At 43.2% G+C, this 11,253-nt stretch overlaps 1 protein-coding gene across 1 annotated transcript in view; it reads right to left on the reverse strand.

Moving 5' to 3' along the window:
• TIMELESS (timeless circadian regulator) overlaps positions 1-11,110 on the reverse strand; it is a 31,051-nt gene extending 19,941 nt beyond the window's left edge. The window contains exon 1 of the mRNA XM_026001931.2: positions 11,011-11,110. The gene's annotated coding sequence lies outside the window, so the exon portion shown is untranslated. The remainder of the gene's footprint in view (positions 1-11,010) is intronic.
• Positions 11,111-11,253: the final 143 nt, after the last annotated feature.

The raw sequence follows: 11,253 nt of genomic DNA on the forward strand, positions 1-11,253 counted from the left end.
CAGCTCCTCCTGCTTGCGCTCTTTGTCAAATAAATAAATAAAGTCTTTAAAAAATTTTTAATAATAGAAAAAATCATCCAGGGGACAGAAAACTTATAGTTCACTCTTCTCATTCATTTAATTGGAAGCTCCTCATTTTGTCTATCTGCTCTTATCTCTCCCAGACCGCTTACAATCTGATCGTCTTCTCCTCCTCTGCTAAGTGTTAGCTTACGCATTTCTGAACACACTGAACTTCTTTCATGTGAGAATCATTCAGGAAAAACTTAACACAAAGAACAACAGTACGACGGCCACACCATGGGGTCAGAGTCCTGGCTTCAATGTCTCCCTCTGTTTTTCACCAAGTCAGTCACAGAAAGGATGCTGTGGCGGCCATAGAGTTGCTCACTCAGATATTTCTCTTCAAGAAAGACCCTGTCGTTCAGCTGCAGAGAATGTGGCTTGCTGACAGACCTCCAGGATCCACCTCCACTCTGCTTCCAGGGAAGCCCCTTAGCTAATGATAAGCACAGGAGTCCTGGGGCCTAGCCATTTCTGTCCAACAAGGACTCCTCTACCAGGCAACCCTTGCTTCTGAGTTTCTCATTGGCTTGGCTGAGACTGGCAGAGCAGCCCGGGGGAGAGGCGGGGTGGGGGGGACAGGGAGGTTCTGGTTGCCCCCAAACTCACTCCCCCTTTGATCTATCTCCTGACTCCATCTTAGTGTCTGCTCCCCGCAGGATCCCACGTCCATTATATGGTTATTATACTGTGAGAATCCAGTGAGTTCTATCACAGCATGCTGTAAGCTCTGATGGATAATACAAAGTTAAAATAAAAATCAGCAGTTCCCATGCTTCATGATTTCATGTACCAGTATATATTTCCCCCAGACTGGAGAAGCCCCTTGACTGGTAAGCATATTAAAGACAGTGATATTAATAATAAAAACAAACACTTTTTAAAAACCCCACTAACATCTATTAACACCAATGTTTCATAAAAGAAATAGCTTAACACACACAAAAAAAGTAGATATGCTATGCCCTTTCCCTTTCTTTTAAAGTATATAAACAAGTCTTTATGAAAAACTCCCTATGTTGTCCTTCTGTTTCTCATTTGACTTCAGGTTGATAGAAACATTATTATAGACTACTACTGTTCCACTCACTGACACTTACGAATCATTGACTTTTTTTTTTTTTAATTTATGCATGAGAGACACACAGAGGGAGAGAGAGAGAGGCAGAGACACAGGCAGAGGGAGAAGCAGGGTCCATGCAGGGAGCCCGATGTGGGACTCGATCTCGGGACTCCAGGATCACGCCCTGAGCCAAAAGCAGGCACCAAACCACTAAGCCACCCAGGGATCCCCCGACTGACTTTTTTTTTTTTAAAGATTTTATTTATTTTTTCATGAGAGACACAGAGAGCGACAGGCAGAGACAAAAGCAGAGGGAGAAGTAGGCTCCACGCAGGGAGCCCAACGTGGGACTCGATCCCAGGACCCCAGGATCACACCCTGAGCCAAAGACAGACGCTTAACTGCTGAGCCACCCAGGCATCCCAGGAATCACTGACTTATATATTTATATACTATGTATATCATAAAAGTTGTCAACCAGCCCAACAAAAGGAAAGCTCCCTAAGGACAAGGTTTCATTTTACCGTTTATTGCTGCACTCCTTAATGCCTAGAACAGTTTGGCATATAATTAGCATGTAATACATATTTGCTGAATGAATGAATTTTGAATTAATGGATTATCCTGAGTCATAACTTCTGAACCAGTGAGCCCAATTTGGTGATTATAACCCAAGAAAACCATTCAAAAAAGACAGGAAATCACTTATGCAAAAACAAAAATAATACCTCTTCCTAGTACACTCTAAGTTTATAAAATGCTTTCATTTCATAGCTTTATTACACTTTTTTTTTTTAAATAATGTTACCGTATTTTTTAAAGATTTTATTTATTTATTCACGAGAGACACACACACACACACAGAGAGGCAGAGACACAGGCAGAGGGAGAAGCAGGCTCCATGCAAGGAGCCTGATGTGGGACTTGATCCTGGGACTCCAGGAGCACACCCTGGGCCAAAGGCAGGCGCTAAACCGCTGGGCCACCCAGGGATCCCTTGCTTTATTACACTTTGAACCTCACGACAGTTCTAAGTGATAGATACAATCATTTCCATTTTACAGACGAAGAAACAGAAGCTCAGAGAGAAGGAACACTTCAGTAAGATGTTTATAGATGAGTTACCTTTAAAGGTAAAGGCTTAGAAACAAGCCAGATATCCCAAGCTTGAGGAACAGCTAGGAAAACCTGGGAATATCAGTAAACAATATGTCATATAAAAACTCACTGCACGCTAAAATTCAAAAGCTTATATTAAAAAAGGGCACATGGGGTGCCTGGGTGAGTTGGTTAAGTGGCTGACTCTCTCAGCTCTGGTCTTGGGACCCTCTCTCAGGGTCCTGGGATGGAGCCCAGCATGGCTCTGCACTCAGCACGGAGTTTGCTTTGAGATTTTCTCTCCCTCTGCTCCTCCCCTTATACGCACTCTCTCTCTCAAATAAATTGTAATAAATAAATAAATAAATAAATAAATAAAGGCACATAAAATAGAATGTTCACAATAACAACCATATAAAAATGTGAACGATCTGAGGCAGAAGAGAGATCTTGGAAATTAATAATAAAGATGTATCTTACATTTCAAAATAAAGGTATTCAGGGGTGCCTGGGTGGCTGTCGGTTAAGCCTTGGGCTCATGTCATGATCTTGGGGTCCTGGAATTGAGCCTGTATGGAGCTCCCTGCTCAGGGGGGAGTCTGCTTCTCCCTCTCCCTCTGCTTCCCCTCCCCTTGCTTGCTCCTGCGTGCTCTAATAAATAAATAATATATATGTATATTTAAAGGTACTGTTTTCAATTCTTGGGATGACATGGTACTTTTCAGTAAAAACAGCAAGGTAGGGGCACGTGGGTAGCTCAGTGGTTGAGCATCTGCCTTCAGCTCATGTTGCAATCTGCATTGGGCTCCCTGCATGGAGCCTGCTTCTCCCTCTGCCTGTGTCTCTGCCTCTCTACAGTGTCTCTCATGAATAAATAAATAAAATCTTAAAAAAAATCCAGCAAAGGTAGTCACTGCTGTACTCGCAGGCTTTCCCTTCCACCCTGTATCTCCCAGCCCGAAGTCTCCTTCCAACCATCCTTCAGAAGGAATGAGGGCAGCTGGACTGGTAGACTGAGAGTCCTTGTCTGTTCACGGATTCAATTCACAGAGATGCAGGAACCTGACTCATCTCTTCTCCCAAAATTCCCTTTTGTCTCTTCCTGCAGCTCTTCATCTTTGTGTTTTTGTCTTATTATTTTTTATCTCACATGGTAAATGAGTTTTGAAACAGCTCAAATTCTTGTGTTTCTGTGAACATGAAAGGTTAATTCTGGGAGCATCTGCTTCAGCTCAGGTCATGATTCCAGTGTCCTGATAGCAAGCCCTGTGTTGGAGCTCCCTACCCAAGATTCTCCCTCTCTCTCTGCCCCTCTCCATACCCTCTCTCTCTTGTGTGCCCTCTCTCTCAAATAAATAAAATCTTTTTTTTTAATATATTTTTTTAAATTTTATTTATTTATGATAGTCATACAGAGAGAAAGAGAGAGAGGCAGAGACACAGGCAGAGGGAGAAGCAGGCTCCATGCGCCGGGAGCCTGATGTGGGATTCGATCCCGGGTCTCCAGGATCGCGCCCTGGGCCAAAGGCAGGCGCCAAACCGCTGCGCCACCCAGGGATCCCTTTTTTTTTAATATTATTTATTTATGATAGTCATACAGAGAGAGAGAGAGGCAGAGACAAGGCAGAGATACAGGCAGAGGGAGAAGCAGACTCCATGCACCGGGAGCCCGACGTGGGATTCGATCCCGGGTCTCCAGGATCGTGCCCTGGGCCAAAGGCAGGCGCCAAACCGCCGCGCCACCCAGGGATCCCCTCTCTCAAATAAATAAATAAAACCTTATGGGGAGCCCAGGTGGCTCAGCGGTTTAGTACAGCCTTCAGCCCAGGGTGTGATCCTGGGGTCCCAGAATTGAGTCCCATGTCAGGTTCCCTGCATGGAATGGAGCCTGCTTCTCCCTCTGCCTGTGTCTGTGCCTCTCTCTCTCTCTCTCTGTCTCATGAATAAATAAATTAAATCTAAAATAAATAAATTAATTAATTAAATCTTAAAAAAGACTTAAAAAAGAAAAGGCTAATTCTGATGCACAGACAAGAGAGTAGGGTCTCACTATAGTTAACTAAATCCTCTCCTCCAGCAAAGACGCAAAAGGAGAAACTACATGCACTATTTCCAGGCATGGGACAGAATAAATAAACACAAGTCTGTAATTTCTCTTTGTTCTAATCAGAGCACTTTATTACGCTTCCTGAATTTTCTGCTTTGAAAGCAATTCCCTCCATGCTGCCTCTTTCAGTCACAACACAGGCAAAACAGGAAAACCAGCCATTCAAGCTTGCCAAAGAACCGATAGAAAAGAAAGAAATTCTTTTTTTTTTTTTCATCAATAAACTCCTGGATAGGTTTTGGGTTTTTTTTGTTTTTTGTTTTTTGTTTTTTTTGATTTGTTTGTTTTGTGTAATGCTGTGGTTTCCAAACTTTTGGATTTCATAGATGGGTCTTTTTTTTTTTTTTTAATTTAAGGAGACTAATATAAGGTTGCCAACTTTAAATTTTGTAACTCAAGGACACTGACACACACATTCCTCATATATTGCTGACTATAAAACAGTTCAGCTGCTGTGGGAAATAGGCAATTCCTCAAAATATTAAACACAGAATTATCATAAGACCGAGCAATTCCACTCTTAGGTATTTATCTGAGAGAATTAAAAAGTATGTCCACACGAAAGCGTGTACATGAATGTTCACAGCAGCATTATTTATAGTAGTCACAATGTGGGGAAAAAAAATGTCCATCAACTGATGAATAAACAAAAAGTGGTATATCTATACAATGGAATACTTGACAATACAAAAGGAACAAAGTGCTGATACATGCTATGATATGGATGAAACATTATTTTCAGTGAAAGAAGCCAAACACAAAAGATTACATACTATATGATTCCATGTATGTATGAAATGTCCAGAATAGGCAAATCCATGGAGACACAAAGTAGATTAGTGGCTGCCAGAGCTGGGAGAAGGAGAGGTGGAACACAGCTAGTAGGTACATACAGGGTTTCTTTAGGGGGTGATGAAAAAAACTCCAGTGTTAGATAGTGCTAATGGTTATACAACTCTGCAGACTGAACACTTTAAATGGGTAAATTTTATGGTCTGTAAATTATATCTCAATAAAGCTGTTACAAAAACAATCCCATGCCATTACTATATATTCTATTTTCACTATTTAAACATAAAACAAAAACTAAGAACAAAATCTCAGGATAAAGTACAGTCCATTAAGTTTAATAAACTAGAATTTATGAAAAAACTAATTATATTTTACTTTCAAATTTCATCATGGACAGATGGGAACTTTGTTAAACACCTTAGACTCAGCAGACCTGGACATTTAAAGGGATGTTAGTTACTTCTCCCACTCCACTAAGTACCAAGTGGTTCAGACGAACCAATATTCCTCTGAAACTAATACTTGTAGGCCTCAAAATGCAAGAACCAACCAAACAAACAAAAATCCCCCAAAAATCCACAAAGGATAAAATATTAAATACACTTGCTATTGAAAATAGAAAACTAACTCACTTCTTGAAAACAAAACCAAACAAAAAACTCTTCCCCAAACCGACTCTAAGAACCAGCTTTGAGAATCACTAGTATGAAGAGAATGACATTTGGCATTTGGATTCCAGCTGTCTAGTACTAAATTGGTGATCTTGACTTTGTGGCTTAACCTAAACCTCAGTATACTGAGAAAATAATAAATAAGGAAGTTTAAATCACAACCTGGATGGAAAGCAGTGCTACTCAAAGCATGGTATGCTGACCACTGCGGGTCCACATGTTTGTCTGCATCAAATATGGACACAAAGCATAAGCATTTAGAACGTCTTATAGCAAGGTAAGAATTAATGTTTGTTGAATCTAATAAATTTTTTAAAGTTTATTTATTTATTTGAGAGAGAGAGAGAGAGAGCATGAGCAAGGATGAGAGGGAGAAGCAGGCTCCTGGCTCAGCAGGGCTTGATCCCAGGACCTCGGGATAATGACCTGAGCCGAAGGCAGATGTCCAACGAATTGAGCCACCCAGGTGCCCCTAATAATTTTTTTAAATATTTATTTATTTATTTGAGAGAGAGAGAGTAGGGAGGGGCAAAAGGAGAGAGAGTCCTAAGCAGACCCTGCTCTGAGCACAGAGCCCACCTCGGGACTCGATCACCACCCTGAGCTGAAACCGAGTCAATCGCTTAACCAACTGCGCCACCCAGGTGCCCCGTGAATCTAATAATTTTAAAGTCTACATTCTGTATGTTTTTTTCATGTTGTATTTTTAGTAATTTAATTTAGTTCAGGTCCTGAATATTTCTAGCTTAGATTACTCAACTGCTTCCTAACTTCTTTTCCTGTTTTAGTTCTCTTAAGTCTACCCTACTATGGTTACCAGATTTGACCATGTAACTACCCTACCTAAAACCCTTCAACAGATACATAAGAAACTTCAAAATGATTGTGTGCGGGGAGAATTGGCGGGGATGGGGGGAGGTATCACCTAGAGTAGGAGAAACATTTAGTACTATTTGAATTATCAGTAGTAATTAAATAGTTCCAGTGTTTTACAAAAGCATTTTTAGAAAAGTGCTTTATATATCAATTATAGCTCAGTAAAACCTGGGGGGGGGGGTACTGATTGGTAACACCTTCGGGGTGGGGGGGAAACCTACCTGGTCATTTACCTAGATAGTTTGAGAAGCACTGACTGATACCAGGCACCTTTCTGAATGCTGAGCACAAAGTAAGAATTCTTGGAATGTTAATTTCTTCTCTGCCTATTGGACTCTATCATCAGTCACTAAATGTTCATGATAAGCCCCCAAGGCGAAAAGAGAAATGTTGTGCAAGTGCTAAAGAAATCTAAATTTAGTTGAAGAAGTAAAACCCATCTAATATAAAAGAAACCATGTAAAAGACAAAGTCTGCACAAGTTCTAACTAAGTGATATTGAAAAAAATATTCTGAAAAAGTAGGGCTTTTTTCAGGTTCAAGTGGTCAAGGAGTTTGGTCAGAGGAAGTGTGGTGAGATCTGGGCCTCTGAAGGCTCCATAGTATTCAGGCAGCTGAGAGGAGGTGGGGCATTTAGGCAGAGAACTGACAGAGCTAGAGCAGAGAGGGAGCCACTTGGGGTAGATGAAACTAACAGGAAAGCAGTAGAAAGGAGGGGATGGAACTGACTTTATGGGACAATCTTGTCTTTGTCAATTCAAGTATTTAAACAAAAATCACACACACACACACACACACACACACACAAAAACACCAAAAAACAAAACAAAACAAAAAAAAACAAAAATCACAAAGTTGCTGAAGATTTTTGAGCTGAAAAACAAAATGATCAAATTGGGGTCACACAAGCAGCATCACATAACCTACTACTGTATCACTACTTATCACCCTCTGTGAGGTGTCAATTTTTTTCCTTTCACTGCATTCACCCTGCAAAAGATGCCAACCTCAGATCAATCCAGCCATCCACTTTCTAGTGGATAAACTTAAATCTTTTTTTTTTTTTTTAATTTATTCATGACAGACAGAGAGAGAGAGGCAGAGACACAGGCAGAGGGAGAAGCAGGCCCCATGCAGGGAGCCTGACGTGGGACTCGATCCCAGGTCTCCAGGATCACACCCCGGGCTGAAGACGGTGCTAAACTGCTGTGCCACAGGGGCTGCCCTGAACTTAAATCTTGACTCAGATTTGCTGAAGTAAACCAAACCCTGCAGAATGATACACAACTACTGTGTGGTCTCCAACCTGAGCAGGGCCCTCAGCCTGGCCCAGGAAATCGTTTTTAGTGTTCCTGGTTCACTTCCTCTTCTCTTTCCCCAGGAACAACTGTTCCTAGCTTTCACTGTTATCCTCAAGCCCCTCTGCTCCATTGCTTCCCAGAACTCTCAGCTCTTTTCCTCTTAGGAACTGAGGTCATCAGACAAGGAAGAATTCTTTCAACTTTCTCCATCCAAGCCTAAAACCATACATATTTCAAATGCTGACTTGGACTTTTTTGCTTCTAATCTAAGCCCTCTATTTGCAATTTATCAATCACTTCCTGGCCTTTAGCTGGTTGTTCATTTCTTTTTCTTTTTAAGATTCTATTTTATTTATTTATTTTTTTAAAGTAATCTCTGCACCCAATGTGGGACCTGAACTCACCACCCTGAGATCAAGAGTCGCATGCTCTATCAACTGAGCCAGCCAGGTGGCCCGGTTGTTCATTTCTCATTTGTTTCCAATCTTCTCTTTATGTTGGCCCATCCCCATGTCAGTGCTCAAAACTCTTCCATCTCAGGGAAGAAAAAAAACCCAACATAAAACAAAACCTTTCTTTGACCCCCTACTGGCTTTTCCGTCTTTCCTTCTTAAGCACAGATGTTCGCAAGCCTTCATCTTTAGTTTTCTTCCTGCCTTACTCTATCTACATAGCTTCCTTGGGCAAACTCCTCCATTCCCATGTCTTCAACTACCATCTCTGAGTCATCAGACTGTATGCTTGCCATACTGAGTTCTCATGGTGTCAAAATCTGTTTCACTAACAAATAGCATTCTCCATCTTTATGTCTCATTGGTGCTTCACATTAAATACGTCCAAAATAGAATATCTTTCTCCCAAAATTTGTCTCTACTTCTATTTTTTTTTCTACTCTATTTTGGATCTCTTTAGGTACTGACACTATCTACTTAGTCATTCACATAGGAAAGCTAGGCGTATGCTAGATAGCTCAAGTCATTAACTCAGGCTAATTCTACTTTCTTAAGCTCTCCTATCCAGCCCCTATAAAAGCCCCATTGCTACTGCCTTTGTTCAGACCCTGAATATCTTAGCTTAAATAAGTCAACCACTTCCTAATTTCCTTTCCAGTTTCCAGTCTTGTTCTGTTAAATCTATTCACAAACTGGTTACTAGATTTGGCCATATAACTACCGTGCTTAAAAACCTTCAATGTATACATATGAAACTTCATGGGGATTGTCTCTGGGGAGAAGAGGGGGGGAGCTATGATAGGAGAAATATTTCCCTTTCATTTTAGTACTATTGGAATTGTTTACCACAGCATGCACTACTGCAATACAAAACTAAAGCTGCATATGCCTACATGCAAGATCTTTCATAATCTCCCTGCTGGTTACGTTGAAGCTACTCTCTCAAGTTACTCTTTTCTCCTGAATGCCCTGGAGTTTTTCTTTTTATCTTTTAAGACTCTGACCAAATGGTTCTTCCTCCTGACTTTTCCATACAGAAGAGACCTCTCTCTCCTTTGTGTCTTACTTTGTGCCATAAATATACTTCCATCATGGCATTTACAGATGTTATATGTAATACAGATGGTTTGAAAGGCCTGTCTCCCTTAGCCTCAAATTCCCTGAGGGCATAAAGTATTTCTTATTCATTCATCTTTGAATTTTCAGAGTCTAGTTACTGAATCAAAATTTACAGTGGGTGGGGCTTGGGTGACAGTGTTTTGAAAATGCTCATCTGGTGATCCTAACTCAATCTCCTGTTAGCAACCGCTCTGAATTACTCCTTAAGATCAGGAATCTTTGTGACCAGCACAATGTAAATGATCAATGAAGGTTTTCTAAACTGGAACTGAAGTGGACAAGTTCTGAAATTGAGGGAGGAGAGGTTGGAGCTGGAGATTTGGAGGCATCAGAATACAAGAAGGTGTGTGAAATTGTGGCAGTAAATAAGCTTACTCCAGAGAGTACAAAGTGAGAGGAGTGAGGAAGTGAGGGCAGACTTGTCAACCAGTAACTGCGAAGGACTCATTTACATGTGTTCTTCCATCCAGAAGCTCAGGAACTCTGTCCTATTCATCTGTCCACCTGTCACTGAGCAGTGTACAGTACCTGTTTGGGCTCAGGGACCTTTTACTATCATCAGGGCCACTGAGCCGGAGGTACCATACACACTTCAAGAACACAAAGAAAGAAGTGTTTGGCCAGGGAGGGTGGGCAGTGGGGGGCCAGAAATAGAGGTTTTCAGAGGAACAAGTTGGCTCAGTCCTGAAAGAGAAGTTCATCTAGCAGGGAAGTGACCAGAACTTCAGGCAGAGGGCAGGGCAGTAGCACAGGCACCAAGGCACGAAAGAACACAACGCAGACACGGCTCTCCCACGAGGCTGGGCGTGGAGGGAACGACACAGGAAAAACGTCAGGGAGCCTTAGAAAAGGAGGCTGAGAGGATCGGGCTGTGAAGGGCCGCGGACGCCAGCAAGGATCTGGGTCTGTGAGCGGCCAAAGGGGAGTTGTAAATTTCATCTGAAATGACCAGATCGATGTTTTTTGTTTGTTTGTTTTACGGTAACTTGTGGCAGCACGAAGGGCAGAGCCAAAAACGGAGGCTCGAAGAAGGAGCTTAATAATTAGTAGCCGACGATCAGCGAAGAGACCCGAGCAAGCACTGTCCTTACGTTTCACACGCGAGACCGGAGGGAAGGGAATGAGCTCTTCGGTTAAAACCCAAGAATGAAGTAAGCGAATTCCGACTCCTGCCGACCACCGGGCGGCACTCGTGCCCCCGGGCGGAACTGGACGCGACGTCCCGAGGTGCTACTAACGCCCGGGAACCGTCCGTCCTACCTCAGGGGTCCGCACCCCTTCGCACCACAGCCCCCTGGCCCCGCGGGGGCCGAGGGCTCGGGGCGCAGAACTGCGCGTGCGCGCCCGGAGCGCAGCCCCGCCCCCGCCTCAAATCCCGGTGGCGGGAACCCGGCCTCGCCGCCTGTCGAGCGTCCCTGCGGCTCCGAAAGGACGTTTTCCGCCGGAGCGCTCTGTCCCACGCACTCACCCGCTGCCCGCCGGTCCTCAGGAGCTCCGCGGAGCCGACGGCCCTCACGCGCCCGCCCGGCCGCCGCCTTTCCCGCCACCCGACTGGGCGGCACCAGTCCCCGCCTGAGTGGGGGCGGGGCGGGGCGGCCTGGTCCACAGAACCCCAAGCGGGGGGGCGGTGAAGTAAGGAAAAGGGCACGAGTACGAGCACTGTGTATCGGAGTCGATCCGCTATGGTGAGCTAAGAACCACAGCGTTATGA

The sequence above is a fragment of the Vulpes vulpes genome, unplaced genomic scaffold (genome assembly GCF_048418805.1).
Source record: "Vulpes vulpes isolate BD-2025 unplaced genomic scaffold, VulVul3 u000000674, whole genome shotgun sequence".
Classification (NCBI taxonomy): Eukaryota; Metazoa; Chordata; class Mammalia; order Carnivora; family Canidae; genus Vulpes; species Vulpes vulpes.